Source organism: Neolamprologus multifasciatus, chromosome 17 (genome assembly GCF_963576455.1).
Source record: "Neolamprologus multifasciatus chromosome 17, fNeoMul1.2, whole genome shotgun sequence".
Lineage (NCBI taxonomy): Eukaryota > Metazoa > Chordata > Actinopteri > Cichliformes > Cichlidae > Neolamprologus > Neolamprologus multifasciatus.
The window spans coordinates 17,227,626-17,245,279 of NC_140455.1; the positions used below are offsets into that span (position 1 = coordinate 17,227,626).

The 17,654-nt window shown below is 39.9% G+C and overlaps 1 long non-coding RNA gene and 1 pseudogene across 2 annotated transcripts in view; one reads left to right on the forward strand and one right to left on the reverse strand.

Annotated features, from left to right (window-relative positions):
* Positions 1-17,654, reverse strand: part of LOC146499214 (uncharacterized) — a 170,900-nt gene that overhangs the window by 112,878 nt on the left and 40,368 nt on the right. The window lies entirely within an intron of this gene.
* LOC146499221 (class II histocompatibility antigen, B-L beta chain-like) lies at positions 48-2,305 on the forward strand (annotated as a pseudogene). Its single transcript, XR_014870236.1, has 4 exons — positions 48-713; positions 810-1,068; positions 1,379-1,672; positions 1,758-2,305. The product of XR_014870236.1 is annotated as a class II histocompatibility antigen, B-L beta chain-like (transcript).

Here is a 17,654-nt window from a genome sequence, read left to right on the forward strand (position 1 = left end):
AATGAAAAATAGTTTTTAAGAAGTTTGTAGTTAGTTGCAGAGATTATTTAGGTGCCTTATTTTTGCGACAGAACATGAGGTTTTGTTATACAGTACACTTTACCAACAAGAAAATTTCAGTAATGTTTTTCACAAGAGCTGTTAGAAAAGTGAAAGCATATCTTAACAATGTTTTCTGTAGGCTGAATTCTGTAATCTATTTTAAGCTCTAAACATTCATTTGCTGCTAGAGTTGGGTTCTTTATATGAAATTTTCATCTGCTTATCATCCATTTACAAAATCTAACAGAACTTAATTAACCAACATGTCAAATCTTTATAATTTATGCACATTTAATCTACAGTTCAAAACATTCTTCTTTACAGTCTCAACATAAAATGCTCCCACATCTCTCTACTGTTTCTGATTGTCAAACAACAGTTTGATTGTCCACAGAAGTCACTTCATCTAGTATTAGTGCACAAACAAGAGCTAACTAAACAAAGGAGCAAAGTCATAATCATTATCAGTTATTGTCATAAATGTAATGGATAGAGGGAGTTTCCACTGAGTGTTTTGCTGTTATATCAGCCTATCTGCTTTCGCTTCCTCGTTTTGGTGAACATATAAATGCTGCAGATTAAGTCATCTTCCTGAATCGTCGTACAACACACATAAAACATGTACACTCGTAAGCTTATCCTGTTTGTGGCTTCCTCTCTTTTTAGTCCAGGTGAGCTGCAAAGGTCTTCTGTTTGAACAAATCAGTGAAATATTAAATTCGAATTATTATGTTTAACATCAGTACATTTCTTTCTTTTTATTTCAGTTCTCACAGATGAAGACTTTTACCAAGTGAGAGCATGCTGTACATTCAAAGGGCCACACTTTGAAAAAACCGAGTACATATTAACTAGTATTTTTAATAAGAACTTGATGATGGAGTACAACAGCACAAGAGGCAACTGGACGGGATTCACAGCGTATTCAATTGAAGCAGCAAAATGGTGGAACAGTGATCCCTTTGATGTACTAACAAGAAAGGAAACTGTTGTGTACGGACACATCAGACCTCATCCAATCCATATGTAAGAGATTTGTTTCTTAATAATGTTTTAAAATGTTGAATGGAGTTTTGATGCTGTGAACTTTTTACATCAAATATTTTTTTTGATAATTTTTGATGACATAAGATTATTAGATTTATTTTACTGTAAATAAAAATAGTACTTCATTTGTTTTGCTCAGTTGCATGACATTACAGTTAATTTCCAAGTATGCCATAATTGACAACAATTCTACGATACATTACATATATTTGAGGAATACATCTGTTCACAGAGGAGGTGCATTAATGTATTTTTTTCATCATAAACATGAAACTTCTTTACTTTTTAGATAATCTGACAACTATACCCACCGTCAGACTAAAATCAGTGAAAAGGCCTAATGGCGAGCACGCATCTACGCTTGTGTGCAGTGCCTACAACTTTTATCCAAAACAAATCAGAATGATGTGGATGAGGAACGGCCAAGAGGTGACCACAGATGTCAGTTACTCTGACGTGATGCCTGATGGTGACTGGTACTACCAGACTCATTCCTACCTGGAGTATATCCCTACTTCAGCAGAAAAAATTGCCTGTATGGTCGAACACCTTGGTCTCTCTGAGCCGATGTTTGTGGTCTGGGGTAAGTTTGCTGCTGTGGTGCCACGGTAGAGAGATAAAACTGAAGCTGCATAATTACGAGTTTCACTTTTATCTCACTGTTTCAGACCCCTCCCTCCCAGTGGCACAACGAACTCAGATAGCTGTTGGACTGTGTGGACTCGTGATTGGATTTGTTATTGCAATATCTGGAATCATCTACTACAATAAGAAGTCTGCTGCATACATCACTGTGTGTCAAATTAAGGAGTTTGTTGGAAGTGTGCATATTCTAACATATTCTGATTCATGACTGAAAGCCTCGGGGTGCCCAGCACTCAGTAACTTTCATGACTTTGTCTCTTTAACCTTCTGTTTTCAAGAAAATCCTAACAAAAACCTGTTCCTATTCTTACTACAGTGCATATCATTATTAAGTAGATCTGTTGCCTCATCATCATCATCAATTTTTTCTATGCTGCTCTTGCTGTGTTCATAAATTGGGCCTTTTCTGTGGTTGCAACAACATTAAGTTTTGCTAACTTAGTAAATCTGACCAATAGAGTTGTTAAAATGATAAATATGCTCTTCTTTTTAACAGGACAAGTGTTCATTCCTGTGGAATCCCTTCCTGAAGCTGGAGCAACTTAACAGCCTGAGCAAACACTATTAATACAGGCACGCTCCATTAGGGATGGGTATCGAAAACCGGTTCTTGTTGAGAACCGGTTCCCACTGTTTCAATTCCTTGGAATCGTTTGCCATTTTTGCAAACGATTCCCTTATCGATTCCAGTCGCCCCGAATGACGTCACCACGTTGCGGAGCGTCATTTACCTGGCAGGAAACATGGCGGCTCAAACGCTAAAAAGTTTGATTATACTTTATGAGAACGGATGACAACAGGGCAACTTGCAATACTTGCACAGTAGATATTTCATTTAAGGGAGGAAACACTACGAATATGCAAAAGCATTTGCTCACAAAACACGCGATAACCTTAAATGAATGTCGTGTTTTTAATTCCGCTCCGGACTCGTGAATCTCAACCCAGCAGCAGCGGTAACGTTTGCACGTCCTCTCCCGTTAATGCGGCAGGTAAATAATCAACTAACAGTGCATATTATGTTAGCGCGATCTGCCTTATTACAAAACTTGCCATTACTGTGCATTTAGATGACCATGATGAGAGAGACAGACAGAGTCTGGCTCAGATGCTGGCAGTTCTCGCTGCAGTCTACCGGTAGCGTCTCCTTTCAGGCCAGGATAGACGAATGTCACCGAGCAGTGACTAAGTTTGTGGTCAAAGGCTTGCACCCATTTGCCACAGCAGATGCCCCCGATTTTCGGTAAGTGAATGTGTTTAATTGTAGGCAGGGACATTATTGGATATTCTTGTGTAATTGCTACACAAGAATATTTATTTTATTATTTTACATTCACAATTTTTTTTCCTGGGGACCCTGTGACACCCCATTGAAGAGCCGTAGGTTGGATCTGTTAAGATCTCACTGTTGGGTTTGTAAGGCCATGTTACTCCTAAATTTCTATCTTGTTCAAAGAGAAGATATAAAACAAAGATCTAAGCTAATTGACCTTAGTGTTCTCCTTTTTTTTAAAAAAAAATAATCGATAAGAGAATCGATAAAGAATCGAATCGTTAAACAGAATCAAAAATGGAATCGGAATCGTGAAAATCTTATCAATACCCATCCCTACGCTCCATCCAAGGTGCCCCAAATATCACAGCTCTCTGAATAATGATGTCTGTTGTGAGTGACTGGGGCTTTGCATTTTTTACCTACGGGACAGAGGATACATTTGTAATGTAGTCAATACTCTTATACAGTATAGTAATATAATTTTATAGAAAAATGATTACACTGTATCTACTGGCATTAACCCTCATTAAGCAGTAAACCCTGTGAGTTAACCAGTGGTGAAAGTGGAAAAGTAGAAAAACCCTGGAATAATAGGATGGTTCAAAAGCTACCCACAGTATGCACACCCACATGGTACCTTCCTAGCAATTAAGTAAGAGAATGATTATCTCAAACTATATAGAACCAATTAACATTTTGTTTATTAATCTGAATGCCCTGAAATTTTATGATTTAGTTGAATATAAAATGGCACAGATAATGTATAAAGGACAAAATAACTTGCTTTGCCGCAGTACTCAGAAGCTGTTTAAAGTCAGAGAAAGTCAATATGACTTAAGGGGAACAGGTTTCTTTAAAAAACAAACAAACAAGATAAGGACAAACATAAAGCAGAGATGTGTTTCTATTAGAGGAGTTAACTTGTGGAATAGTTATGACAGTGATTTAAAAAGGTGTAGTTCATTTTCCTTGTTTAAAAACATGTTTAAAAATAGAGTATTAGAAAAATATATAAATCAAGAATGAAAAGAGCAATAATAATAATAATAATAATAATAATACTGAAACTCTTGGTTGTTTTCCTTTGATATAGTTACTTATCTAAGGTGGAAAGTTTTTTTGTTTTGTTTTTTGTTTGTTTTTTTGTTTTGTTGCTTTGCTTTGTTTTTTTCTTTGCTTCGAGCCCTGTGTAAAGGAGCCGCATGGGTTGAAAGGGTTGACGTAATAAGCATATGCTTCAGCCTATACCTTTTGATTAGCCTTGTCTTGTGCTTTCTTGCTTTGTGGTAATCTTTATTCTGTATTCACTGAGATATTTGAATGCTAATCAAAAAAAATCTCACCATCGAAGCATCAAACAAAGATCTACCACAGGTCCAACCGGTGGGGATACTTATCGCTATACCAACAAGGAAGGCTAATATATGAGAAGATGCAGTACCCAGAAGGTAATGCAAAGAAGCAACATTCAGCATCTGGAGGTGTAAACAGTTGGAAACAGAGTTGAATCCGACCTGATAATAAATCCACAACGTCCATGGATCACTCTATAGATAGACAGAGAGATACTTTATTGATCCCACAACAGAAATTATTGTGTTACAGCAGGAGGATCAAAAGAATAAAGAAATACAATTTTATATAAATACAACAATGATTAAAACAAAAAATCCCCAAAGAAAATAAAAATCAGGTTAAGTTAAAGGAAACGTAAAAGTACGACTGAGAGCAATTTCAGAACAAGCAAGAAGCACTCAGAGTGCAAACCTCTGCCATGGCCTTCAATCTTTGGGCAGTATTTACTTTTAAGGGAATAGTGTCACCTAAGTGGTGAACAGTAAGAGGATAAACAAGTTTTAGTAAAAACAAAGGTAGCATTGTGTAAAACAGGAACTGATCTGTTTGGAAGATGTTCAGCAGCACTAAGAAATAAACCAGATAAAAACCCACAGGCGCTCATTTAAGCACACCTTTTCTTTGATGTTATCGCTTTCTGCCAATCACTCTGTGGCCAAGTACCTTATAAAGGCACTTAATTTCAGCCTTACACCATTTGGCAAAGGCCTAGTGCTGTCGCTTTACACAACCTGATTGACACGCACACACATTCTGAACTCACCTCTTCAGAATGAGGAAACTACAGTTTTTTATAAACCACATGCCGAGTTGACAGTTACAGACATTCAGACTTCATGTGGCCTTCATATTAGCTCAAGAAGTGTGCATAGAGAGCTTCAACAACAACACTCAAGACAGAGCTTATGATATCACTGCAGTCAGCCTCTCTGATACTCTAGCTGGGGTATCTGGACTGTTCCTCTGTCTGATTTTAAAACTTGAGGCGAGGTTTGCTGTGATTCTGTGATTTTTATTCATTTATTTTGTTTTTATGATTTTATTCTGCTGAAAACACATGTTTATAGATTATCTTTCTCGCTTTCTGTTTTTTTTTTTTGTTTGAGTATGCAGCCATTTGCATCTCTGCAAGTATGTATGTATGTTGGAATGAATGTCTGACTGCGTGGTGAAATATGTGTAATTATCTTTAATGTGTGGCTTTTATTTAAACTGTGAATAACTGTAACTCTGTGTTTTGAAGAGTGCTATACAAATAAAGCTATTATTATTTGTGATTGTTGATAGATCCATCTGTGTTTAGAGATATTATATCTATATCATATGTAGAGCTCCATCCAAGGTGCCCCAAATATCACAGCTCTCTGAATAATGATGGCTGTTGTGAGTGATTGGGGCTTTGCATCTTCTACCTATGGGACAGAGGATACATTTGTAATGTAGTTACACAGTAAAAACCTAATATTGTGCTTAATTAAAAATATTAAGTAGACTAAACTCCATTTTCATCAACTTGTAATTAGAACTCAGTTTAAGCTACCAGTACTTTTTTGTCCAAAAAGCTCATCAACTCAGTTCATTTGAGAAAAACTAAGTAAGCTGGAAATTCTGCTTTTCAGTGATGGAATATTGTACTTAAGTAGGTAGGGTACAACTCACAACCTGCTTTACTTGAACTTTTGGCTTCCCCTTTATGCCTCTCTTTTTCTGCCTTTTAAGTCTGACGTCATCAGCTGTTTCTGGGTCTAAATTCCTCTTCAGGTCCCAAAGTCAAACAAACACTGTCACATTACTGAGCGTTAAAACTGTCTGAATTCTTTCATCTTCAGTGTGGCTATTCTACTAGATGTAACAATAAAGTTTAACATCCAGGCATCCATGAGAAACAGAATTTATGAAGTTTAACAGAGTTAGAAGTTAGCAGGGTGTTAGCTTGCTAGTTTCCATCTAAAAATGATATACCATGTTCTGGCTGGAAATTAAAATGTAATGCTCTGCTATCACTTCAAACATAAATGAAGACAGAAGACTAAACAGCAGCAAATTTTATAGTGTTACTGAGGTTGGGCTAGCTGGTATGGCCTTTAGTTTCCTTAAATTCAATGACAATAAAACCGAAGTGATCATTTTTGCACCAAGTTGCAATTCCAGCACCTCACATTTTAATCTGCACAGTCTAGAACAGGGGTCGGCAACCCTAGGCACGCGTGCCACAGTTGGCACGGGAAGGGTTAACTGATGGCACGACCATAGCTGGACTGGCCGTCGGGCATACCGGGCATTTGCTCGGTGGCCCGGTGACTTTTTTTTTCTTTGTAACGGTATAAACCAGACTTTCCCAAAGTGTGGGGCCCGCCCCCTAGGGGGGGCGCAGAGCCATTGCAGGGGGGGCGCAGAATAAAAAGGGGGAGGGGGGGGGGGGACAAAACGCTTGGACACTGCTAGCACGGGGCGCCCACAGAAACGCAAAGCAGGAGATGAAGCATAGCTGAATATGTTTCCAAACCAACTTCATTCTAAGCCAAAGACTAGAAAATATGGTGAAGCATATCTTCCCTTTGGCTTCACCTGCACAAGTGCCGTAGGTCTCCCCTGCAGAATTGTTTTTCCCTGTGTCGGGAGCAGCTCTGGGCTGTTCAAATCCCGGACAAACAGTATCCCACAGTTGTTTATGTTTTTGAATGGTTTTTTTTTTTTTGGGGGGGGGGGGGGGGGACATTTTTCTTGTAAAACAAGGGGGGCCCAGCAAAAAAAGTTTGGGAACCACTGGTATAAACAATGAAAGGTGGTGGATTGGCAAGATGCTGGTCGGTGTGTAAAAATAACTCAGTTGTTTGGTGGTGGCTGTGGCGGTGCTTCCTCAGATTCAGTAACATTAGCAAGTGGTGGAGGCCAGCAGGTGGATGAGAGAAAGGGGAGGCAGGAGGAGAGACCGGAGGCGGCTGCCGGTCCGAGTGTCAGGTGAACTGAACTTCAGGTAAGAAGTTATGACTTGCAGTCTATCTGGGTCAGATATAAACCAAGTTTAGGTGGAGTTTATTTTTGTTTTGATGACTTTTTACAATCAGTTACAATAACTCATACTGCGTACTAGCTAGCATGACAGAGTTTCTATACAGGTGGGTGCTATGATGTTACTGATAGTAACTTTATTTTATTCGTAAGGTTTATTAGTAGAGTTGCCAACCGTCCGGTAAAAAGATGGAATCGTCCCGCATTGAGAGAAAATATTACTCGTTTTGTGTTGAGGTGAAAAAGAACAGTTTGTCCCGGACTTCAGCTAGAATGAAAAAAGACACAAAGCTGGAGTTATTCTATGTCTTTACGCTGCACAGCTGCCTCTTCTTCTCTCATTCTCTCCCAGGGCTGGACTGGGACAAAAAATCGGCCCGGGCATTTTGACTAAAGACCGGCCCACCAAAAATGTGACGTCATTCAGGGGTAAAACCGCAAAGGATTCTGGGAACTTGTGGCAAGAGGTACTAGCACACGCAAGCTTTCAATTGAACTCAGTTACACAGCGATAAAAAGAAACACAAAAAATGGCAAGAAGCTGTTGTATTATTAACTGCAATAGCCGGTGTTGTGCCAAAAAGTGATTGTCTGCCAAAAACTGATTTCCGGTATTTGCCAAAAACTGATTGCTCGTATTTAAATTGCTATAATGACTTTTATAACCTTTATTTATGCCGTTAAAAAAATCTAATTAACATTAAAAATGTCTTTTGTAAGAAGTAGTTGGACAGCAGAAATGGCTCAAATATTACAATAGTTCTGTAAAAATATTTAAAGTGGGGATAAAGGACCAGATTGGTTATAAGGTAAGTACAATAACACAGAGTTGTAAAGATACTTGAAAAAACAGATAATTTTTTAATTCCATATATAGTCCCTTTGTAAACGCTGTTCACCGAAGTCTATTTACCAACATACGTAAAGATATTACACATAAAAAATACACGCAAAAATTGGAAATCAGTTTTTGGCAGGCAATCACTTTTTGGCACAACACCTGTTGCATGACAGCCACGGGAAAAGAGATCGGTTGTTATCGGATTACGTCGTGGAAGAGAAATTGTTTAAGCCATGTTTCCGAAGTAACAAAGAGCCGACGGATGGCCTGGATATACCAAATATAACGTCCCAGAACACTCCAGCTCACATGTTAGTCTGCTCCAAGCATTTCCACAAAGGTAAGTGTTTTGTAGTAGTTAATACGTCATTTTTCATAACATAATTGCTTCTGTTATTACCATGGTACATTGACAAAAACATACTTTTATTCACAGGATACAACAGTTTTTCTGTATCACTAATTGCCCAATACGATTACAGCATACAATATTATTGTCACTGCTACATTTCTGTAATGCGTACCAGAAATTATTTCCACTACTAATTAATTACCGTTGCGCTTAAAGGTCCTATTAATAAACGATTGACGAATGTGTATTTATGAAGACGATTTGTGAGACTGGTAAACTTGTGATACGTACGATGGTCTTTCGTTCTACACGGTGCATTTCAAGGTCCTGTACCCATCCATCGGTAAACTGTACCTGGACTTGTTGCAGTGACCTGAAGTTACTAAAAACCTCATGAGTGTATGCACTCACTCCAAGAACCGTATGATTATAAATATGAGCATGGTGAAAGTTGGGCAGCACGCTAACGTATTTTGTCCCTCTGTGTGCTCGTGTCTAACCCTTTCACTCCTTTGATTTTTTCCTCATATCTTTTCTTTGCCTTTTCGTCGAGTCTGTCCTTGTACGGACCGGCATTGTTCTCCTTCGTTTTGTACATAGGTTTTTTTGGGGGGCAAAGAAAAACCAAGAAGGTATTGGAACCGGAGAATGAACGATTTGCGGTGCTGCGAATGCTTGCATTTGATGCGGTACTTGGATTGTTTTGCCACGAGTTCCCGGCATGCAATGCGCAAAAGTCACGTGGTCTGTCAATCGCTATAGGAAAAACCATAAAGCCTTTGCATGAAAACAACTGTTTTGATGTACACTGCCTTGTTGGTATATATGCATCAATCTAATAAACTTAAACCTACACCATTCTCCCTATTCTGGATTTTAAACAGTACATAGCGGAAACAAAAAGACTGCTTGGGAGAGTTAACCTCCTGAACTATCTACAACACATGGTAGAAACCTGAAATTAAGACCAAGAACACTAGAGTTGAGACATGATCATTAATTAATATTAAAATTAATGAATGACAGATTTAGGGATATTTTTATAAACTATTTATTTACCAAAACAATACAAAACAGCATGGTAGCACAATATATTTTTTTAACACAGCAACCTTTAAATATGAAAGGAGACAGAGAAAGAAAGGTGAGAAAGAAGAAGAAGAAGAAGAATAACACTTAATTGAGTTTTTGATGGCATTTTACACACAGTACTAATACAGTATCTAGAAAATATGGGAAAATACTGGCATCATATGCAGTATTTACTTCTGAAGAATTTATATGGGACCCTGAAAAACAGGACACAAGTGAAAGGCCTCCACCACTTGCTGATGTTGCTAAATTTGTGGAAGCGATGCCATAGCTACCACCAAACAATTCAGTTATTTTTACACATTTGGCAGCGTCTGCCTGAAGGGCTTGTTTCTTTTTGGCCCTTTCCTTTTTTGTTCTCCATTTTCTTTAGTTTGTCTATAAGATTGCTAAACAAGGGGGCGGGTGCATCCGACCTCCTCGGCTGTAATTGGTCCAGCCCAGAGTCGATCGTGACCAATTGGCCAATCCAACACCTTTCATTATTTATACCCTTCCAAAAAAAAAAAAAAAAAACGATCGACCCGGTATGCCCGATGGCCAGTCCAGCTATGTTCTCTCCCCTCTCTTGCCTGTTGCTACTTCAATCATGAAACAGATCAATGATCAGCTGATCGACTTTTTTCTTGTTTTTTTATTGCACACTTTGTGCCAGAAAGAGGAAACCGTCGGATGTCGCGCTAAACAACAGCAGCACGTTTAAGCTTGATCAGCTGTTGTTAGAATGTATTTAATATTACTTTCTAGTAGCTGATGTTTGCTGGAGCCACAACTGTAAAAGCTGCTGGTCATGATATCGGCTTGTATATCTGGTGAGAGGGAAACATGAAGATAAAACCAGGAGATGTCCTTACTGAATCATCAGAGCTGAATAGGTGATGGAGAAACAGGTTTACCTTTTAGGTGACATGAATGAGTTGAAGGGAAGTTCTGAACTGTTTCTGAGAGACAAATAACACCAGGATCCTTTTTTTTTTATGTAGCAGACATGCCATATTGGCCCAGTTTATTTTTCTTATCATTGTTGTGAGGAGACCATAAATAGCATTTGCATTTTCTGTAGTACAGTTCATTTGCTGTTATGGATTTCTTGTTATGGATAAAAATTGTATTTTTTTTTGGTTTCAAAATAGCTGATAACTATTCGCTGATAGCTGCCAACATCTGCGAACAAATATAATTCTATAAAGTGGTTCTATATACGCCATTACCTGCCTGCAACCGGAAGTGATGTCATTGACAAATGTAGTTTTTAACCTTCAGGGTCTTATAAGCCTATACTGGTGGTTTTAAAAGTCATGTTTGAGTTTATGCTTTTCTGAATAGTTTCTGGGTTGCTTAGAACTCACTGCTGGAAATAGCTTATTTTGATGCAGATGCTTTTTTTTTTTTTTTTTTTTTTTTGCAAATTTGCATTATAATATTTATTTTCAGTTTTCCTGCAGTACATAAAAATTTACAGTTTTGAGGGATAAACCTCTTCAGTTTCTCTAACTAGAAATATATGTAAAAAACAAAAATGATTTTCAATTTTTTTGTAGTTTATTGCACTTTTTGCAATTTATGTAATTACTATGCACTTAATGCAGACATATTATTAAAATTTGGGCTATAATGGTTGTATTGATGTATATCAACTTGAAATGCTCCCAACAATGGCACTACAACATGTAAAAATATAAAATAAGCTCTGGCGGACTTGGTTCTATGGTAGGTCTTAAAGGGTTAATTACTGTATTCTGTCTAATTGCTGCTGCTATTGGTTCAATAAAAATTGCAAAAAGTGAAGGGGAGAGTGGGCATCCCTGCCTGGTGCCCCTCAGGAGACAGGAGCTGGAGGATGTTTGGTCATTTGTTTTGACACAAGCTGTTGGGGAATTGTATAACCAGTTAATGAAAGAGGTTCCAAAACCAAATTTGTGTAAAGTTGCAAATAGAAATTTCCAGTTAAATCTGTCAAACGCTTTATCTGCATCTAAAGAAAAAATTGTAGTTTCGATGTTTTTACTGTATGAGTCGTCTATCAAATTAAGTAATCTACGTGTATTTGTTGATGAGTGCCTACCTTTTATGAAACCAGTTTGGTCAGGATGAATTAAGAGGGGGTTATTTTCTCTAATCTCTTTGAGAGAGCTTTGCAGATTATTTTAAGGTCTACATTTATAAGGGATATTGGACGATAGCTTGAGGCATATAAAGGGTCTTTGCCTGGTTTTAGCTGGAGATTAATGTTTGCAGAATTCATATTTATTATTGAGCATACTTATCAGGGCTTCCTGGAGTTCACCTGGCGTCAGTAGCGAATCCAGTGCCATTGCTTGAGTGTCTCATAATTTTGGAAGAGCTATATTGTCCAAAAACTGATCAATTTCATTTTTAGATGGGTTTATATGTGGTGAATACAAATTTTTATAGAAATCCCTGAAAATGTTGTTTATTTTTTTCGGGTCATATATTGTGTTCCCAGATAAATCTTGAACAGCACATATAGTTGTTTCTTTCTTTCTTTATTTTTAGCTGGTTTGCTAGAAATTGACTGGATTTATTACCATGTTCATAATTTTGTAAGCATAGTCTTTGTACTAAGAATGTTTTTTTTATTAATTATCTCATTTAATTCTAGTTTTGTTTTGCGTATTTTGCTCAATGTTTCCTGATCTTGGTGTGACACGTAGGCTTCTTCTTGGGATTTGATGTTTTTTTCTAATTCCTGAATATTTTTTTCTTCTTTCTTTTTATGTGATGAGAAAGAAATTATTTTACCTCTCATCACAGCCTTCCCTGCTTTAAAAAACTTTAAAAATTTAGGCGCACCGGCACAAAAGTTAGGCGCACACAAATTTTTCAACCGCATCGCTTAACACCGCAGTTTTACATGTGCACCTTCTTTGGGGGGGAAGTCTATACAGACAATATTCATTTCTAAATTATTAACTAACAATCTTGTGCTTAAAGTGCTTCATCAATATTGTAGAAAATGTTTAACTTAATCATCATCTTGGCCTCCTCTGACGACCTGTTTGCTGCTGTCTGTTGCTGAAAGGCAGTGGGGAGAGGGGACACTTGGGCAGTGCATTTATTGCAGCATATAATGTGTTTCCTGGATACACTGCTGCTTTTTCAGCATTCAAAGATTGATGGCACTGGCTATAAATTTCAGACGGATCAGGCCTTAACTTAAGTTATCAATAGTTCTTTTCATCTTTTCTTATTACCCACAGCTACATCCACTTCTGTCGGGTCTAGGCTGCTCACTAGGGCTGGGTATCATCACTGATTTCTATAATCCATTCGATTCCGGTTCTAAAAGTCCTGATTCGATTCAATTTATCCTCAGACAGTCAGAAATATTATAATTCTGATCATTTATCAGTACTGATACATGTGAGACTTCATCAGAATTGTGAACATCACAGCAGATGCCTTTGTGTGAAAGTAACTGAGAATAAAACACAGAAAAACATGAAGGAGATTTTCCTGGCCTGGCTTTTTATAGCAGATAACCTTAAAAATATTCTGCAATATTCTGCAATTTTGCATAAGTTTAAGAAGTTTAAATTTCTTCAGTATTGAACAGCAGAAATTAGGCTTTCTTGTCCGAGGTCATTTAAGTGAAAAAAGAAAAAGACAGCGCTGTAAACAACGGTAGACTGGTGGGTAATAAGCGAATGAATAATGCAGAAAACAGAGATTTGACACGGGAAACTGTTCCTGAAGTACACAGAGAGAGAGAGCTGTGCAGGAAGTGTGATTTTTATCGTGGTGGAAGCAAAACAGCAAAAGTCAGAGGGAATTCATGACGACATTGATCAAATGTGAAGCGCAGTTTGCTGCTTCTTTTGCTGCTGGCTCTGCGAATTTTGGTTGGAGAGAGACAAAACCTGCAGCTCAGAATCAGCGCAAAAAAGACAAAACACAAAGCGCGGACCCGACGCATCAGAATCGCTAAGCTCCGACAGTGTGTCCGTGTATGGGCCGTCGGGTGAGAAAGCCAAGAAAGACAAAGCTGATTCTGATGCATCGGGTCCGCTCTGTGTTTAAGTCTTTGTGTGGAATCCGTTAATGAATTGATATCTCTTTATTCAAGCTACTCACCTCTCTCTTCCACCTGCACTTTCAACTGGACCACGGCTAATCAGAGAGGTCCCGCCCCTGACTATCTCTGATTGGTTTAGTCCACGATAGGGGCATAATGTGTGTCTGTTGTTGACCACACGGAGAGTTGCAGAGATTTTTTTTTTTTGTTACCCGAACAGTTGGTCGCACAGGTGCAACCAAATATTTTTTTTTAGTCGCACCACTGAAAAATTTGGTCACATTTGTGACCAAATTGGTCGCACTCTAGACCACTGATAGGGTAAATCTCAGTGTCTGAAATATCACTCAGCAGTGAGCTGCTCACCAAAAAATAATCCAGACGAGAGTAGGAGTGATGAACAAGTGAGAAAAAAGTATATTCCTTACTGTTGAGGTGAAGGGAGCACCATGCATCGCAAAGACCAAAGTCGCTCATATACTGTTTGATTATATTTATGGACTGCCAATTACGCTGAGTTCCTGCTGTATAGAGCCTATCCATTTCTTCATTTAGTCCAAGGTTGAGGTCACCTCCAAGAACAAGTGTGCCATCTAAGTGTTCAGAGAGTGCAGTGAAAAAAACGTGAAAGAATGAGGGATCATCAACATTTGGACCATATACACTTACAATACGTAGCTTTTTATCAAGTATAGATAGTTTAATGATTAAGAATCTGCCCTCTGGATCTATAACTGTATCAAGTACTGTGAAATTAATATTTTTATGTATTAAAAAAAATGTACTCCCTTTTGTCTAGAATTATAATAAGCTGAGAACACATTAGGAAACTCAGGTGTTTTAAGTTCTTTTAAACCTCTAAGAGGTCTGTGGGTCTCTTGTAAAAGGACAACATCTGCCTGTAGTTTTTTGATTTGGTCAAATATTTTTAACCTCTTTTCTCTGGGGGCAGCTCCATTTATATTCCATGTAACAAACCTTAGTGCGCCCATAGATGTGTGTGTATAACTAGGGATGTACACTGTGTGTGTCGCTTAGACAGGTGGAGAGAATACATCACTTGTTCGTAAATAGAGAGAAAGAGAAAAAAAAACAGTGTATGGCGAGATGCTCCCTGAGTCTGACTATGTGTGTGCATATTTACTAATATGAGTACGCTTGACTTAAGTGTGTGTATCCTATAAGTCTGTGTACGCTTTCTGATTGATGTAAATGTGCTCCCGTTGAGTGCATGACTCTGCGTGATTGTGCTGTGCGTATGTGTCGATATAAAGGATGTTGTTTGTGGATGAGTCTGGAAGCAGGTGATCTAAGCAGTGAAAGAAAATAAGAAGAAAGAAACCAAGGACAAGGGTGAGCAGAATAAAAAAGGGGGGGGGCAGAAAAGACGAGAAGACAAAAACCCGGAAACATTCCAATTAAACCATTGACGGAGAGTGGCGGTGTTCATTTTGCTATATCACATTACACTTAAGTTGTGATTTGATATTGGTAAGTTAAACAGATGTTAATGCAAGTTAGTGTGAGTGAGTGGATAGGAAAATAGTGTAGCGGATTCTTATCTGGTGTGAAATTAATACAGCCACGGAGTGATGCCGGGGTAAAGCTGTCCATCCACGTAGAGCTGGTCCACGGCGATGACAGTGCCGGAGCCCTTCTAGATAAAGCCGCGTCTGTCACGGTCGGACGGTCCTTCCGGACGACTCTGCTTGTGTGTATGTTTTCTGTGTGTGTTTGCTTCTCCCTCTCTCCCTCCCCGGTCCTCGGGGCTGTTTACGGAAGTGCGCGCCGTGGGAGATGCGTGTCCTGGCGACTGTCGTCATTGGGAGTCCCTCTTCGCTGTTGCCGGCCACCTGCAGCTGATTACCTGACCAGCCGTTGGTAATCATTCCTCCCGGCTAGAAAGAGGTATTTAACCTGGACTCGCGGCGACAGTCGACGTGGGATTATTACTCCGAACTGGTATAGTCTGTGCGAGCAATGTGAGCTTGTTATTCGGCGAGCGTGTGGCTAACGGTGGATTTTCCTTCTTCCTCCAGGAGGGGCGAGCGGAGAAGCGAGTTGGGGAGCACACACACTAAGAGAGTTACAACACGGAACGCACTGGGAGCAAGGGATGAGCACGATTGGAAAATTGCACTTTTGAGTGAATTGTTGGACTTGCCTGTCTGTTTTACTGTAAATAAATACACTGTGTTTCTGTGAAGAAGAACCACGCCTGGGTCCCTCAGAATAATCCCACCACCATGGACCCAGCGGATTCTGCTTCATGCCAGCTGTCTTTCCAAGCGGAGGTTTTGGAGCGACACGAGGAAATGCTGAAGCACGTTTCAAAGGAACAAACCGCGCTTCTGCAAGCCATAACAGAGCTTAAAGGTATGTTGATTTCCTCACCTCATGCGGCTCCAACGCAGCCCGCCCCTTCGCTGGAAGCCGCGGCAGCCTGTCCGCTTCCTCTTTCACCTCCACCGCGGCAGCGAGAGTACTCACTCCCCGCGCCTGAAAAATTTGACGGCGAGTTGGGGAAGAGCCGGGGTTTTTTGATGCAATGCTCTCTTGTGTTTAGACAGCAACCTTGTGCCTTTGCCTCTGATTCCGCTAAAATCGCTTATTTGGTGCAACTTATGACTGGGCGGGCGCTTCAATGGGCACAGGCAGTTTTAAGTACCCAGCCCTCTGTGTCATATGACGTTTTTCTCAGCAAGTTTCGCTGTGTATTTGATAAAGGCGCTAGCTCGGACGCCGCAGGTCATCGCATGTTTTCTGTGAAGCAAGGTAGGAGGAGCGTTGCTGACTTTTCCGTGGAATTCTGGATCCTGGCGGAGGAGTCGGGCTGGGAGGAGAAAGCACTGCGTGGAGCCTTCCTCAACAGCCTTAACGAGAATATTAAGCGTGAGTTAGCAACCAAGGAACTGCCTAAAGCTTTGTCTGCTCTAATCAATATGTGTATTAACTTAGACAACCATATGCAGGAGTTGGGCAAAAGAGCCGGGGATGGTCGGCGGCCTGCTGGGAGCACGGGTACATCTAGGGACCTTCCTACTCTGATGTGGAGAAGTGAGGAGGAGGAGCAACATGGGGATGAAGAGCAACCCATGCAGCTTGGTGGAGCCAAGCTTTCCTCCTACAGACTGGGGCGCAAACCACGGACCGGTGAGTGCTTTCTTTGTGGAAAAAGAGGACATTTTGTTGACTCCTGCCCAGACCGAGTAAAAACCGGAACGCGAGACCATGGAACGCTACATAACGGAGTCTCTGGCCGCAGCTATTATTCGCCCATCTACTTCACCTTTAGCAGCAGGATTCTTTTTTGTAGAAAAGAAAGATAAGAGCCTGCGTCCCTGCATTGACTTTCAAGGGCTGAACAAGATCACAGTTAAGAATAAATATTCACTCCCCCTGCTGGCCTCAGCATTCGAACTACTACAGGGGGCGGTCGTGTTCACCAAACTGGATCTTTGGAACGCCTATCATCTGGTTCGCATCCGCAAGGGTGACGAGTGGAAGGCGGCTTTCAACACCCACCTGGAGCACTTCGAATACTTAGTGATGCCTTTCGGTCTTACTAACGCCCCTGCAGTTTTCCAGGCCCTGATTAATGATGTGCTCAGGGACTTTATTAACCATTTTGTCTTCGTGTATGTGGATGACATTCTGATTTTTTCCAGGTCGCAGACTGAGCACATCAACCATGTACGTCTGGTTCTACGGCGCCTATTGGAGAATCGCCTTTTTGTGAAAGCGGAAAAATGTGAGTTCCATGTGCAAACTGTTTTTTTTCTGGGTTTCATTGTGGAACGGGGCGTTTGCGAGCTGACCCGGCCAAAGTCAAAGCTGTAGTGGAATGGCCTGTTCCCAAGACCCGCAAGGAGATGCAGAGGTTCCTGGGTTTCGCCAATTTCTACTGCCGCTTTATCAGGGATTTCAGCAAGGTAGCCCTTCCTCTAACCAACCT